The sequence below is a fragment of the Crotalus tigris genome, unplaced genomic scaffold (assembly GCF_016545835.1).
Source record: "Crotalus tigris isolate CLP2741 ecotype Arizona unplaced genomic scaffold, ASM1654583v1 scf7180000024307.1902530, whole genome shotgun sequence".
Lineage (NCBI taxonomy): Eukaryota > Metazoa > Chordata > Lepidosauria > Squamata > Viperidae > Crotalus > Crotalus tigris.
The window spans coordinates 1,503,625-1,520,357 of record NW_024100479.1 but is presented as its reverse complement, the minus strand read 5'-3'; the positions used below and the strand labels follow the sequence as shown (position 1 = coordinate 1,520,357).

The 16,733-nt window shown below is 41.3% G+C and overlaps 1 long non-coding RNA gene across 2 annotated transcripts in view; it reads right to left on the bottom strand.

The window, feature by feature from the left end:
• Positions 1-4,574: 4,574 nt before the first annotated feature.
• Positions 4,575-16,733, bottom strand: part of LOC120299680 — a 47,945-nt gene continuing 35,786 nt past the window's right edge. For both annotated transcript variants that reach the window (XR_005554470.1, XR_005554471.1), the window contains exon 3: positions 4,575-4,721. This is a non-coding gene — a long non-coding RNA (uncharacterized LOC120299680). The remainder of the gene's footprint in view (positions 4,722-16,733) is intronic.

The following is a 16,733-nucleotide window of genomic DNA, read 5'->3' as shown; positions in this document are numbered from 1 at the left end:
TTGGGGAAGCTGGATTTGATGTTTAATGAATATGTGATTTGTTTAACAACCACCATAACAATTCTCATAAAATCAGGTCCAATTTGATTTATGACCGGAACAACTTACAATGGAAATTTGACTCCCAGTTGTGGTCATAGGTAGAGGACTAATGGTATGTCTGATCAGAAGTGAGTCTATCTGAATTTAATGGCAATGCAAATTATGCTTCTGCTGGGTGACGTCTAAGGCAGGGGTCTTCAAACTTGGTCCTTTTATGACTTGTGGACTTTAACTCCCAGAATTCTTCAGCCAGGCACGTGTGCCTGGCTGAAGAATTCTGGGAGTTGAAGTCCACAAGTCATAAAAGGACCAAGTTTGAAGACCCCTGTTCTAAGGCCATTTCCCCACTAATAACTTACAGCATCGTCGTAGCAATCTGTTATCGTTGTGATTATTTTGCCTGATCCTTCTAGAAGATCTCAAGTTCTAAACTGAGACAGTCACTCTATCAGATGACACAGGGAAGAAATCCGTAAGTACAATTCCTAGAATTTTATTCTGTTAAAACCAATGCTATTTCCTTCAAGTAATTTTGCTTTGGGTTGGGATACAAAGGGGAAAAAACACAAATGTACATCTTTACTTAAACTGCTTCAGAATCAAGTAAAGGTGCATCCCACCTGAATGTAAGAACAAAACACCCACTTGTTTGCATGGGAATAGCAACTGGATGTGTGCAACAACAGAACGTCTCTCCACTTCATCCAGGCTGTTGATTGCCTTAGGTTAGCAAACTGCCTGAGCAGCCTTCGGCCAAGCATCTGAAAATCACAGATCATAGATCTTGATTCGAATGATTGCACAAGGAGAAGTGCTGAAGGGTTCACAGTGGCCAGAAAAAAGACTTAAAAGTGATGCGAAATAGGGAGCAAAAAGGGCTACAATCGCTTGGCAGCCTGGAATAGATTTCGCTTCGATGCCATGTACTGTATTGGGGAAAGGGGAGGGAAGCTTCTCCGTCAATTTTTTTTTTTGAAAGGTTAGAATTTTTGTACGTGGATTGGGTGAGCCGTAGATTGTAGATGTATTTAACAGCAGGGTATTTTCCACTGCCAAAAAAAGGGTTTTTTTTTAAAAAAAAAACACACATCTGCTGCTAAACAGTTTGGTCTTCCTCTGGGTCACCTGCCTTATATATGCTCATTGGGGCATGAATTCTTACCAAGCCCCAAGCCTTGTATCAGACAAAGCTAGACTTTCAGTACAGTCCATTACATTTTTAGAAAGGTACCTCAGTGGCTTTCAGTTCAACCCTCCTTTTTAATGACATGGGTCATCTGCTATTTCAAGAGAATAATAATAATAATAATAATAATAATAATAATAATAATAATAATAATAATAATAATAATAATAAAGTTGGAAGGGAAGGGACCTTGGAGGCAGGTCCCAAATGGCCCCGGCTCTACACCATTTCGGACAAATGGCTGTCCAGTCTCTTCTTAAAAACTTCCAGTGTTGGAACATTCACCGCTTCTGGAGGCAAGCTGTTCCACTGATTAATTGTTCTAACTGTCAGGAAGTTTCTCCTTAGTTCTAGGTTGCTTCTCTCCTTGATTAGTTTCCACCCATTGCTTCTTGTCCTGCCTTCAGGTGCTTTGGTGAATAGCTTAATTCCCTCTTCTTTATGGCAGCTCCCTGAAGGAGACCCAAACATGTCATTCCATTGCTTACTATTTTTAGACTTACGGTCAGAACCAATTTGTTGTTTTTTAAAAAAAGTTCAAAATACATAGAGATCTCTGAGAGCGATGAATGGTTCGAAATCATAAACTCAGGAAGTAAACACCATTTGTCTTACTTTTTTCATAGGAACATTTACATTAATTCCTGATTAATGCATTTCTTCTACAATGAGGTGTCCATGTGATTTTGCCGTTTGACAACATATTCTTTCTATGAGATGAGGAAAGGAAAATTTCCTAATAAATCCAGGACATTTCTGAATTAAAAGATGACACCGGTAGTCCTCAGCTTACAGCTATTTGTTTAGTGACCGGATGAAGGGACAACCGCACTGAAAAAAGTTCCTTGCAACTGATCCTCACGCTTATGACTATCGTAGCATCCTTACAGTCACATGAATCACAATTTGAGTGCTTGGCAACTGGCACGGTTGCAGCTTAACGGGATCATGTGACTGCGCCTTGCAACCTTCCCACAAGCCAAATCAATGGAGGAAGTCCTACTCACTTAACAACTGCAGGGGTTCCCTTAATAACCATAGTAAAAAGGGTTATGAAATCGAAAAGGATTCCGTTAACAATCACCTTGCTTAGCAACAGAAATTCCGATCCCAGTTTTTGATCATAAGCTGAGGACTGCCTGTCCTGTTCCAGGCCACAAGCACATACACACACACACAGGAAGGGGTTAACTGTTTTATTTGGCACAATTAACCCTCAGTGCACAGGCCTTGTGTCCCTTGGATCGGATGGGGGCAGCAACTCCTCCCCAGCACTGACCAGCTGCAGTCTGTGCAGGCTGCTGTTCGTCCAAAGTTACCTACTTAGCATCCCCCAGGCATCCCCTGCCATTCTCCTGGTATCCACCTCAGGCTTGTCACTCTCTCAGATGGCTCCAGGACCAACTCCTTCCCTTTGTCTGAGCCGGTCAACGTTAGTTGAAGGAGGTGCCAATAGGTTTATTGGGAATGCTCCAGGATGCTTTAAATCGCTTTAAATCGCAGTTGGTTAAAGAGCCAGTAGAAGACTTAGTACAGTGATGGTGAACCTATGGCACAGGTGCCAGAGGCAGCACTCAGAGCTCTCTCTGTGGCCACATATGCCATTGCCCCAGCCTCGCCTCCCCCATGACCCCCTTCTTATCAGTAGCCCCCCTGGAGGAGAGTCGCCCCGGAGCGTGGCCCACGCAGAGCAGCACAGCCAAGGACATGGCAGCCAGGCAGCGTAGACAAGACTCTGCCCTCATGCCCCATCATGCACAGTTGATGCTGTGGGGCGCGGGCAGAGGGTGTGGCCACCATGGCGCTGCTGGGCTGCCTGGGCCATCTGCAGCGGGCTCTGGAGGCGGTGAGTGGCCCTGCAGGCAGGTGGGGTGGGGACAGGATGGGGACAGGGGTGGGGTGGGGTGGGGGCAGAGCAGCGGCGGGGCAGAGGGTGGAGCGGGGCGGGGCCAGCTTTTGGGCACTTGGTCTCTAAAAGGTTCACCATCACTGATTCAAGGTTATGCCAATGATTTTTTTTTAAAAAAAGGGCTTTTTCAGTTTCTGTTCCTCTTTTTCTTATGTAGTTTTTTTAAAAAAAATGCTCAGCAAAACTTAACAAATATCTGTACTAAATGTGCATAAACTCTAACAGCAAACATTACTTGGAATCACTGTACTTACATTAGATGGCTGGCAGAATTGGGGTTCACCTGATTAAATTTTCTCTGAGTAACACCTATTGAATACTGAAACATCTGAAGATCTAGACCCTGGCTTGCAAAAGTCTGTGCCGCAATAAATTAATGAGACTTTACAGATACGTTGCCTTCTTTGCCACATGTATTTTAATTGGACAGTTAGCTGATTGATGGGATGAAAGTTAGGTAGCTAATCGACTAAAAGTCTTTAAGCCTTTGAGAAGGCAGATAAGTTCATAAAATAATAATGCGTTAAAAGGCATGTCATGGAAGACCCACTTGAGATGCATGATATTCACTTTTATTAAACCATTTTGGTCTTAGGCAATTCCTTTTTCTTCTTTTGATTTTAGGCAGCTGATGTTCCATCTGGAACTTGAAATGTTGAAAGAAAAAGTGGGGGGGGGGGAGAGAGAGAGAAGAAGTTAGGAAGCAGGAGGGTAGCCAGGGAGACAACATGTTTTTGTGAAATATTCTTTATGCAGGGTAAGTATTTTGACGCTATGCCCATATTTGTAAAATGCTTGACTCTCTTTAAGTTATTTAAGTTTTCTAAATGTTTATTAGTCCATAGCGAGTGAGTAAGATCCACTGCAGGGAACAGAAAATGGAAATTTTTAAGAAACTCCTGCAAAAGATTTGGATGTTTTTCAAAGAAATGAAAGGATTCTCTCCACACCCCCTTGATTATTTCGCTATTTACTTCTAAAAATATGTATGCTGTCTAGCCTATGGAGATATTTGACATCACTGGTGAACAGTTCCTCTGTGTTCAAGGTTTTAATTATGAATGGGCTTCTCGTTTCCTTTAGCTTCTTTTTTCAGTCCCTTTTACCCTCCTCCAAACACTGAAATAGTTTGTGGTTGTTAACAGAGGCCTCATCTGGGTTTTTAAAGTATATATCCATGTAGTGTAAACAGTAGAGAAAAAGTGCTACAAATGTGTCTCAACAAACTCTTCAAGTGGATCACTACGGAAGGGGTGAATATGTGAACAGGTTTCAGGACAATGATCAGGTGCCCAGGCAATGGGTTCTTTAGTATCCAGAGATAATAATCACACCAGTAAATAAGGGGTTTTTAAGCTTTATTATTAGCTCAAGAAAACAGATTTAAAAGCATAAGATAAAAAAGCACCCATACCAAACAAGATAATACCTCAATCTCCTATAATCTTCCTGGAGCTCCTTAATAAGTGTTGAAGGAAAAGTCTTCATCATGGTTCAGTCCAAGCCAGGAATAAACAACATGGCGACTGCTTTAGAAAGAAGGTTGCAGTTTATTGAAGAGGAGAGCCAGACAGAAAGATGGCTCTGGAAGAAAAGAGAGAGAGCACATGTAGGGAGTGAGTTTTTATACCCTCTGGGGCTCTTGAGGTTGTTTCCTGTTCTTGTTTGAAGCTTTGTATTTCCTGTGTCATGTACTTTTGACCTGAGTCTGAGAGTGCCCCTTTGGCATCTATGGGTTAATCCTATTATGTCCTGTCTTAGAGTTTGGGTGGGGTACATAGATTTTAGGTGTCTATGTCTTCCTAAGCTTCTAGCTGGGGGCCTCCAACCTTCCTAAATGGATTATTTACATCTGAATTTTTACAGAGCTGGTTTCTGCTTGGGGGGTGGACACTTGGGGCTATTAAGAAAAAACTGGGCATGCTTTTCTGCCTCTTTAAGATGCAGAAAATATAATTGAGGAAATATAATATTCTGCCTTTTAATATTTCCTTGTCTGGGGGGGGGGCTGACTTTCCACAGAAGGACAGTAGAAATCCCCCAAAAGTGGTCAATTTCCACAGTTTCCATGGTACCCAGTGCTAGGTTTCATGCAGAAGCTCCCAACAGGAATAACAATCCCAAGGTTTATATTAAAACTTGACTCTGCCATGGCCATGAAACTGCAAGCCCTGACCTTGACTGGTGGCACAGAATTCTGGGACAAGAAGTCTTAGTTTTTCACAAAAGGAAAAGTTTTGTAATTACATGAAGATTTCTACCCTTCTCCTTTATTCAGCAAACAAGAGTGAAAAACAAGCAGGTGAGCTCAGAATGAGCTCTAAACTTCGAGATTTTTTCTTAATATGAAGGAGAAATCAAAATATGTCACTAAACTTCTCAAAATAGCAATGGCCTTCTGCATTGCCACTACAAGTAGTCAAGGAATCACTCTGTCTTGTTACCAAACATTCATTCATTCATTTATTAAACAAATTTATATAACCACCCAACTTATACACATGATTACATGTGGTGTACAGCAATAAAAATCCACAATTTAAGAGTCCACTTAAGATTGTGTAAGCAATTGGGAAGGCACTGCTCAGGTGTTGCAAAGCAAAGGCTGCTGCCTAGGGCAAGTTGCTGGTCTTCCCTACAGCATAAATCAAAATGGCAATGGAAAAAAAGCAGACCAAAAGAATTTGGGAAGGTTTAGATCTCCTGGCTGCACTTGTTACCACATCATCCATGAAATATACAGATTATATCCATCGCAAAAACCATATTGTGAGAAGAGGGAAAACAAATAAGGTAACTGGAACCAGCCTCATTTATAAGCAGGAAATGAGATTAAAACAGTATCATGGTATAAAAAAAGCATTTATTTGTTCTATGGCAGGGGTCTTCAAACTTGGCCCTTTTATGACTTGTGGACTTCAACTCCCAGAATTCCTCAGCCAGGCACGCTGGCTGAGGAATTCTGGGAGTTGAAGTCGACAAGTCATAAAAGAGCCAAGTTTGAAGACCCCTGCTCTATGGTTAGGAGAAATGAGGAGGCACCCTAAGCAGGGTGGGGGAGCTTCAAAACTTGGCTTGCTTTTCTATGAACATGAAAACTAAGCTGGGAAAAGCTTAGCACTTTCTGGAACAAAAAAATCTCTAGATATTGCCTTCAATGTGCTGCATATATCTTAGAAGAAAGGCAACCCACATTTGGCCATCCATTTTTCATCTTGCATGATACTCCATTTCCCCTTGCAGTGTTGGCTAGCATAGCTACTCACCAGAAGCTGCTAATGTAGATCAGACAATAAAGGCTATTTATTTAACAAACACTATCATGGATGCATATGCTGGTATGAGGTCAGCGAAGAAAAAGAAATGTTATACCCAGATGGTGCAGCCCTTCAGCATTTAATATACAGCTTTAATCCTAGCAGGATGAAGACATCATTTTTTGACGCAACTGGTTTCTGGAACTGAGTAGAGGACTTAATTTTCTACTGCCAATATTCAGGGGCCCAGCATCTGTAGGATAACACACAGCCACAGGGAAGAGGCATAATATTATGGTTTGTCACATAGTCAGCCAGATGTTCAGACTGGATTTGGCATTTTTATGCACCTATCAATTCCTTGCCAAGGACCTCGGACAGGAGAAGTTGGTGTTTGGTAGTGTTAAAGGTATCATTGCAGGAGGTAAACGGTTCCAGGTAAAGCTGCCTTTTGCAATTATTATTTTATTCTTCCCCTTTATTTCATATGGGGCTTGCTGGCCCCTATTTATTATTTATTTAGAGCATTTGTATACCACTTGTCATGTTATGCATCTCCTGCTAGAAAACAGCATTAAATATATAATTATACGATTTAAAATAAAACAAATCAAACAATTCCAAAACTTTTTTTAAAGTTTACGAGTTCATCAATGGCAACATAAAAATATGTAATTATATGTGCAATATGAAGAGAGAATTAGTTAATAAATGATCAAGACAGGTTTATTGGGAAGGAAAAAAAAAGTGGATAGGAAGCTGAAGACAAAGGCAGGAAAGGGGGCAGTTCATTTCTCCAAAGGTGTGCTGGTTTTTTCAGACTTTCCCCAAGTTTTACATTGTGAATCAAACATCAGCATCAAAACTGGTGACCCCTGTAATATATTGAATTAAAATCTGAGAATTGAGTTGCTTAAAACTGTGTAATAACGGTTAGCCACCTGGCCAACAAGCCAGACTTTCTGTCTGCCAGACTACTTAGTATGTATTTAAGTGGGAGAATACTATGTTGCTATTGGCTGCCGCCTTTAGGCTGAGTGTATAAGTATGGGTGGAGCATGTGCTTGTTAGTTTCTGTTTTGACCTTCAATAAAGAAAGTAGTTTTTTACCTGCTGCCTCTTCAATGCCGCATCAAACAGAAAACATAACAACCCCCCCTTTAAGATGACCCACAGTTGTGCAACTTTGGAAGGACTGAGGGGCATATTCCAAAGAAAGATTTGTCCAGGTGAAAAAATTAGATAGGATCAGGATAAATTAAATTTGGATTAAAATAAATAAATTGTTTACTTTCTCTATATTTAATAATGCATAGAAATTTAGTAGGGGCTTTTTAAGGGGTTTAAAAGCTTCAGGACGAGAGTTTTTCAGCTTGTGCACTACTCAAGATCATATATGAAATAATTGGTCACTGTCCATTGCCATCTTTCCCTGACTGTAAATAACAAATAGCAATTCTGAAAACTGACTGTGGTGCTCAAAACAAATAGGCATTCTTTATTTCAAGGCCTTGGTGGGATTCAAATCAAACTGCAATGTTGTCTTAAGAAGTGACGGGGAAACTTCATACCAGATATCCCTGAAGTATCCTCCCTGCTTTTACTTTCGGTGATACAGTTGCTGAAGTCAGGAATATCCTTTTTCTTCCCTTTTTTGATTTTTGAGATGAAAGTTAAGTGATACCGTTTCTGATAAAACAACAAACCAATTTGGAAGTGGAATGCATGTAATGGCAAGAGAAACTTATGCACATGGGTGACATTACCTTGTTTACTTTCCCGTAAGATCTGTCTTCATCTGACACTAATCATAAGAATCATTAAAAGAAACTGGGTCACCTCACAGTGGTAATTTTTGCAGAATCCTACAACCGTCAGCTTCATCTTTTCTGCGGCTAAACATTTGCAGTTTCACTCACTCGTCATAGTTGTCATGGGCTGAATGTGAAGAGTTTGTATCCTTAATGGGATCAAAGGTTTTAACAGTGATCCTTCACAAAAGTAAACAGTTGAAATATTCTTCTATTTGCATTGATTGCATGCCTGACAGGCCTTCTGCTGGTAAATTTTAAACAGTTAGTACCCGCAACTCCAGGGAGAACTATTAAATTTGTAACAATCAAGAAAGCGCTAAGTTGGAAGGAGGGGGAGCTTCTGCAGGAAATTGCCCAGTTATTCTTGAAATAGCTTTGTATTCATCACATGATATTCTTTTGCCATAAATGCACACCGATGTCAGATAAGTGTGAATGCAACAGACTTAATACTTTGGGTTTTAATCCGTGGCGAATGGTCACTATTCTTTTTTTGGTGAGTTTTCTATAGAAAAGAGATGAAACTTTTCAAAGAACTTTGAGGCATTGTTTATCGTAAAGAATCCTTTATTTGAGAAGCATAGCATCGGCACTAACACAATCGAAGCCAAAAACTGGATTCCCCTCCCCTGAGTACATAGTATCAAAGCACAATTCCCTCCTCCAATTAACAGTTATAAATCATATTCTCCAATTAGTTTGAAATGCAGGCTTTCCCTCCAGACCTCCAGCCGCCAATTCTTATCATCTCTTATTTCAATAACCTTGGGTCACACACTAGGTCCAGTATTGTTATGTCTAGCTGAACTCTCATGCACATTCCTCCCTCTAGCATTATCTAACTCTAGCTCTAGCTCTAAAAGTAAAACATAAGAAGAAAATAGTTGCATCTCCATCTGTTGTCAAAGCAAAAACATTCGATGTTAGCAGCATTGACAATAGGCCTGTTGGACCAGAAAATTAAAAAGAGTCCAGTGGCACCTTTTTCAATTAACAAATTTTATTTTTATTTTAAAAAAAAAAGCCTGTCATGAGTTGCAACTAGGTTCATCAGCAAAACTCACAAAACTGCATGCCTTTTATTACATTTCTTAGTCAGGAAAAGTGCTCCCAGATTCCTTCTGTTTTTTCTTTTATTTTGTTTTGCCATCATAGACTTACATACTATTATTTCTCCTTCTACAATGTCTGTTAGAGGAGAGGGGGGGGGGAGAATATCTCCTACAATTATCATATCTATAATAAATTATATATTCATAGACAAAAAGTTGGCCTTATTCCTTAGCCTGACTCAATTTAGAAGTTCGAACAACTAGCAAAAAGGAAGAAAATACACAATTTTAAAAGTTTATACCTGTTTGCAGCCTAAAAATGCATTTATGGGTTGTTGTTTTTTAATGTGAACTATTTTAAGGATTTCCATTATTCCTAACCATTTTGAGCAATAAATCCAAAGTTGCTGTGGGATTATTCTTGGTATTGGTGGAAAGCTCTGTGGTATTTTTAGCTCAGTTGTAGCACACTTGTAGAACATTTCCTTAGAATGCAGATGGACCCATATTTTTTTATGGTATTCCTAAGTTTTACGGCTGGGAAAAATTCTACCTGAAATTTTGGGAAGCGACTGTTTATCACAGGGGTGTCAAACTGCCAGCCCATGGGCCAGTTTCATCATACTGAAGCCGCGCCCATCCCATTGCCAGCAATGCAAAGAGAGTCATGATACGTTGCAACATGTCACATGATGTTGTGAGTTTGTGGTTTATCAGAATCCTGAATTAGAGGGTTAGTTTCACTCTCACAGCTTCTAGAAATTAAGAAAGGATCCTAGTCTCCCTGCAGTTTTGTTTCTCCTCGTCTTAGGGTGTTCTTCTAGTTCCAGTGATGTAGCCAATGTGTAATTTTGTCTCTTTTTGATCACTTACGTTTAGCAAAATATCATTTATAAGAGTAGTTTCATTTCTCCAGTGGCTACTATACTCTCAATCATGCAGTCAATATTCAGATGACTGAATTCAAATAAGTAGAAAATCGCCAACTTGATTAGAGTTGTGAAATCTATGCTACAAAAAAAAAAAAAAAAACCTGAACGTCCATTGAAGGGTTTCTGTCTTGTTACCCAGTGCATGTCTGAATGTTTGCAACCCAAATCTGGTGGGAGAGGAGACGTTCTTTTGTAAATGGTTTAAGAAGAAGCAGAGTAAACTGCTCTTATTCAGCATGCCAGAAATAAATATATAGTGGATATATCTACTTCAAGTTCAAATTATAGGAGACAGATATTGTCAAGTGTTCTGTCTCGCAAATATCTAGGCGTGATGTCAGTCAAATTTATTTGTCCATCAGACTTGGAAGAAAATGTTCTGAAGACTTTAAACAAGGTTTGGGGAGCATGGATGTTATTTCTCCTGTAAAATGAGAACCATGTTTTGCATATTCAACCTGACAATAAATTTCTGGCATAAAACCAGCTGTTTGTTATTGTTTGATCTAATGTATTATAACAAGGATTATTCTGTGCAGTCACCTTTAGAGTGATTGTCAGTTATTTGATTGCTGCTTGCTGCTAGATATTTTTTAACAGGCAATCACAGTCCACATCCATCTCCATGTGCTTCTTGTCACTCACTTCCGCTGCTTGGTATGAAATCAAAGGTTTTACATTGCATGCTAATTTTGGGGGGGGGGAGAGTTCTTGTTTTTGTTCTTATAAAACTATGCTGTTGCTAAGCTTCCTTTTATATCACAAGAAAGAAGAGACCTGCCCAGGTAGCATTTCATCTTTTCTGCATCCACAGCCATCAAGAAAAGATATTTTTGTCTTCTTTTTAAGAAACTTATTCTGGGGATTGATAGAATCGCACCAGTATATTAAGCTGCCATTGATTGATCAATTGATTATGTGCCAACAAATTGTTGTTGAGTGTTAGCAACCACGTAGATTTTTCTCTATGATGATCTGTCCCCCACCTGATCTTCAGTTCTCCCAATTATCCTATGCCTGGGCTATTTTTTTTTCTTTTTTACCCCCTCGTAGACTTCAGAGATTGGAAAGGAAGGGATTATAAGAGAGTAAACAGTTACACAATGGAGAACACACATCAAATGAATGTGATGGTGCCAGCAGCTGAGAACCACAAGCATGTTATGCAAACAGCCCATTGTATTCTCCAATGTGTGTCTGCTTACTTTCTTGCAATCCCTTCCTCTCCAGTCTTTCCACTCTGCAATTGTGAAGGGAAGGGAAATAGGCCAGGCACAAGAGAGATTATCTACAGAGATTGCTTGTTCCCCCACTCCCCCCATCCCAAAAGGAGAGATTGTTTAAACAAACAAGGTGGGAAGGGGGAAAAAGCATACTGTGAGGAATTCTAAGAGTTGATCCCCCTATCTTAAAGCTGCTAAAGCTGCTAAAGTTGAGAAACACTGAATTATAGCCCTGAGATTAATTCCCAAGAGATTTTATTCCTACACTGCCCTGTCCTGTACATACCTATCTACATACAAATAGATCCAATTGAGTTTAATGGTTTAATATCAAATAACTAGATGGTTCCAGGACAACTCAGTGCAGCCAGCTTACCTCTGCCAGCTCTGCCAGCTCACCATCACCAAGTCACCTCTGTCAACTCACTGCCACCAAGTTGCCGCAAGACAACAAACACCCAACTCACTACAGGGACAACTCATTGCAGCAGCCAAAGGGAGAGCCGGGCGGGCAAGTGAGCAGGTGGACAGAGTGTAAAGTAGTGGCAGCAGCCAAGAGTTTCCCATTTTCACACCCTTTGCTGCCATCACTGCCACCACACCAAGTTCTGGGCAAAAGAAGCCAGAGACAATGGCAGTGGAGGTTTGTGAAAATAAACCTCTTCGGCCTAGAGCTCGGTGTGGCAGCAGCAGGGGGGCAGCAGTGTGTGTGTGTGTGTGTGTGTGTGTGTGTGTGTGTGAAAGTGGGACGCCCTCAGCTGCCATTGCCTCCCTGTTGTCAGTCCCACCCACTGCTGCCACCACTGTTCCCAGCCTCTTTGACCTAAACATTGGTGCAGTGGCAGTAGGCTTGGGTATGAAAATGGGAAGCTCCCTGCCACGTCTGCCACTCTGCACTCACTGTCCACCCACCCATCCACTCTCTCTCCAGCTGCCATGCTGAATTGGTCATGTGGAGTTATCCTGCAGCAACTTTGCGGTGACAAGCTGGCAGAGGTGAGATGGCCACGCTAACGGATCATGACAAATTGTCCCATTCTGTAACTAGGCAGTAGCAGGCTTTGGTGATAAACAACCACAACCACAACAATTCTGATATGCTAAAACTGGAAAAGTCAAATTTAGCTAAACTTTGGTGGACAACATCTGTTGTTTTGTTTATTCCACTTTGTTCACTACTAGGCAAATATTTATTCATGACCGATTGCTTAAAGATACTTCTCTGAGTGTGTATGTTTTTTTAAAAAAAATCAGCAGTCCATAACATTTGAGCTGCTCACATTGTCAGAAAATTTAAAACTAAATACTTAGGAATCAAATATAAATCTAGGTTTCAGTCAAAACTCAGAACCTGCTTTACAAGGTTCAGTTTACAGGATGTAATTTCCAATGCCATATAGTGTTTCTGTGCCAAAGATAACAATGTAAATTATTTATAGAGCATATAATGCTTGTATATTCATTTTTAGATATCCCTGATGAAAGATTATTTGAATCTAAAACATATTGAAATATGTTTTCTTGATATTTTCCCCCTTTAAGAGATTCCTTTTTTTTATAAATCCTATTTCTGTTGCTGTGCATTCTCAACAGACCTGCTTAAAAAACAAAATATATACCAGAAATGTATACAGCTATATTTAACTCTCTGTGTGTGTTGTATTTCAAAGTGACAGAAATCCAATTAAGTAGCAATATATTGTAAGGAATATTTCTTGGCATGCTAGTCTTTTTAATATGTTATGAGCTTCCTTGATAGTAACTGTGGATCAATTTTTAATATTTGCCTCCTAGCAACCATTCAGATAATATTTTGAGTGCAGCTACAAGTACTACAAAGAGATAGTCATGACAGGTAAAAGTTGGGGAACTTTCATCCATAAGACAGCAATAGGCAGCGGATCTAACGTCTGACTCAGACAATTATGAAGGGTAAGTAATGTCAATCTAGAGTTAAAAAAAAGATGGGAAATATCAAGAAATCTGAAAATGTAATTTCTTGTTCTGTTTTTCTTTCTCATTGGAGTGACTACAGCAGGGATCTTCAAACTTGGCCCTTTTATGACTTGTGGACTTCAACTTCCAGAATCCCTCAGCCAGGCACGCTGGCTGAGGAATTCTGGGAATTGAAGTCCACAAGTCATAAAAGGGCCAAGTTTGAAGACCCCTGGACTACAGGAATGGTCACTTCTGATGTGAAAAGTGTCTTATTAATGAAAACAGGTGAGTTTCCCTCATTCAACCACATTAAGCAAGTGGGAAGGACAGTTCCTAAGGCTGTCAGTTAAAACATTCTTTCCTAAATGAGCTATCCGGGAAAGAAAGGAAAATGGAGTAAATAGTAAGGAAACACTGAGAAGACCTAAGTCTTTGGAACCAGCAAAAAGTCTATGAAACAGGAAGTCCAATTGTGCAAATCTTCTCCTGAGTGACAGAAGGTGGATTAAGCAAGAAAAAAGTTTTTTTAAAAAACAATTCTGTTTCTATTCAGAAACACTTAAATTTTGATTCTTCACACCAAATCATCTTTCATTTTGTCATCTCCCAAGAATCAAGAACAAACAATAAATGCTCTTAGAAAAAGCAATTTAGTGTTTCAGCAGATAGGGACAGCTCAATGAGATTAAGAACAGGTTTTTTTAAAGAATACTTAAGGAATCTTAAGGAATTTTTGATCTTAAGGAACACTTACGAACCATATATGTTTAATTTGTGCCTTCCCCATAATCTAGTGAATTATAAATCTTCAATTGCATTAGTATAGAAGGTTAACATTTAAAGGAATAAGAATTACATTTAAGAATCCACAAAAAGTGACTCTTTTATTAAGCAGTCACTTAGGAGACACATAGTTAGGAACAATAATAGCTCTAATTTTGCCTTAGAGTTTCTATTACAATAACATTATTAAATCTGCTTCATGCAAAATAGAAACTGAACAGTTTGTCAGCTCACTAAGATCAGGGCTTCTCAAACCTTTTATTGAGAGCAACACCAAAGTTGAGGTCAGAGGTCAGTTAGAAAGCCAAAATGAAAAGAAAGTAGCTCAAGGCACTGGACACATAAAAAGACAACACAAAAATAAGGACCTTGGGGCCAGTACTCCTTTTGGGTGGATGACTATATTAGGCAGGAAGTAGATCATGGGGAAAAAGAAGAGAGTAGTCCTCTAAGAACCTATCATTTTTGAAGGAAGGGCTAATCCTAGGACAGTGGTGGCGAAGCTATGGCACAGGTGCCAGAGGTGGCACTCAGAGCCCTCCCTGTGGGCACATATGTCGTTGCCCCAGCCTTGCCTCCCCCCGCGACCCCCTCCTCTCCAGCAGCCCCCCTGAAGGAGAGTTGCCCTCGAGCGTGGCCCACATGGAGCAGCACAGCCAAGGACATGGCAGCCAGGCAGCGTAGACAAGACTCTGCTCTCACACCCCATCATGCAGTTGATGCTGCAGGGCACGGGCAGAGGGTGTGGCCGCCATAGCGCTGCTGGGCTGCCTGGGCAATCTGTGGCGGGCCCTGGAGGCAGTGAGTGGTCCTGTGGGCAGGTGGGGAGGGGGATGGGGGGGCAGAGCAGGGGTGGGGCAGGGGTGGGGCAGGGGCAGGGCAGGGGTGGAGTGGGGGTGGATAGGAGGAGGAGGGGGTGGGGCCAGTTTTGGGGCACTCGGTCTCTAAAAGGTTCGCCATCACTGTCCTAGGAAATAGACTTGAATATTCCTCAAAATGTATTTATTGTACATGTGCTTGGTTATTGGCTGTCTCTTTTTCTGCTACCAGGGTCATGGCAAGAATAACCAATATAATAAAACAAGAGTCACTGTTTTATAAGGTCTCTGTGGTTTAGACAAATTTCCATCTCACCTAAGATCCAGCTGTCAACATTAGTAACACAGATGTCTTCAGAACTCCTAAGTGAATCTTGAGGTCCATTATTCTTTGCCCCCATGTCTCTTTTAACCTGTCTCCAATTTAGAAAGATATTTTATTAAACCTGAAAATTTAATTTAGCTACTAATTCTAATGGCAGTAGATGGGACTATATTCTGCTCATTTTCCTAATCTTCATGGCTGGTTTCCACTAGTACAGCTTGTCTTACTGAATTCTTCTGACAAAGAGGTCTGTTGTGTCCTGGGCCTGATGAGGAAACTCAGCAGGCCCAGAAATGTTGAAAATGGCCCTGGGCAACCTAAAAGCTGCCCAGGACCAGACTGGCTGGCGCCGAACTACTGTGCATGCACAAGGCGCGAAGAAAGAAGGATTATTATTGGCTGGACTGCCTGGGGGTTGGAAAACTATAAAAGGCCTGCATGTCTGTTTGCTTGTTGCTTGGAGTGGAGTTAAGCAGAAATAAAGAAGTTTGGTTTCCGATGTGTTGTGCTTCAATGCCTCAAATCCCGAAACACAAAAGTGGCGACGAGGATGGAATTGCTGCAAGGAAAAAGGCAGTAAGAAGAGGATAACCCTCATCTGAAAAGCCTGAAGCCTGGGAATCAGCGTCCGGCTCTGCACTCACCTGCCAGTACAGCATCGCTGGAGGTGAGCTTAGCAAACGGGCCCTTCCCCTCAACAAAGGCTTGCAGCGAGGCATTTGAAGCAGAAGATGTCAAAGACATCTTTCTCACCCAGAGTGCTGGAACTCCTACATGGCCCGGGTGGAAAATTACCTAAGGGTTAACCAGGTTTGGGAAGACAGCTTGAAAGCACTAACCCTGCTGTGCATCTGCGGTCAAGACACTTTCGATTAGCCAAGAACCTGGTAGCCCCAGCACCGCTGGAGTCTGTCACCTATATAGACCTAAAAAACATGCTGAATGATCACTTCCACCCCAAGCTTTCTGTGATCGCTTGGAGGCATGCTTTTGAGCAGAGGGATCAGAACCCAGGCGAGTCCGCTGCTGAGTTCATTGCTGCTTTGAGACAAGCTGCCAGGCCTTGTGAATTCAAGGACCTGGAAGAACGCTTACGAGACCGTTTCATCTGTGGCCTAAGAAGCAGGGAGCTGCAACAAAAAATCTTTGCTAAAGCTGAAGTCACCTTCCAAGATGTCTTACGTGAAGTTACAGCTGAAGAAGTAGCAGGCGGCGCTATGAAGGCTCTGCGGCTTGCCAGAAATGCTTCAGCCGTCACAACCATCCATCAAGAGGTAGCTCAGGAAGTCCAAGACTCGGATCCTGAAGAGGAGGTGGACAGACTTCACCAGCCAGCGGTGAGAAGACCATGAGAGAAACCAGACAAGGCCCCAGCAGCCCTTCAGTGTCTCGGTTGCAGAGGACGCCACAAACGCATAGACTGCTGGTTCCGCTCCGCCATTTGCCGGGTATGT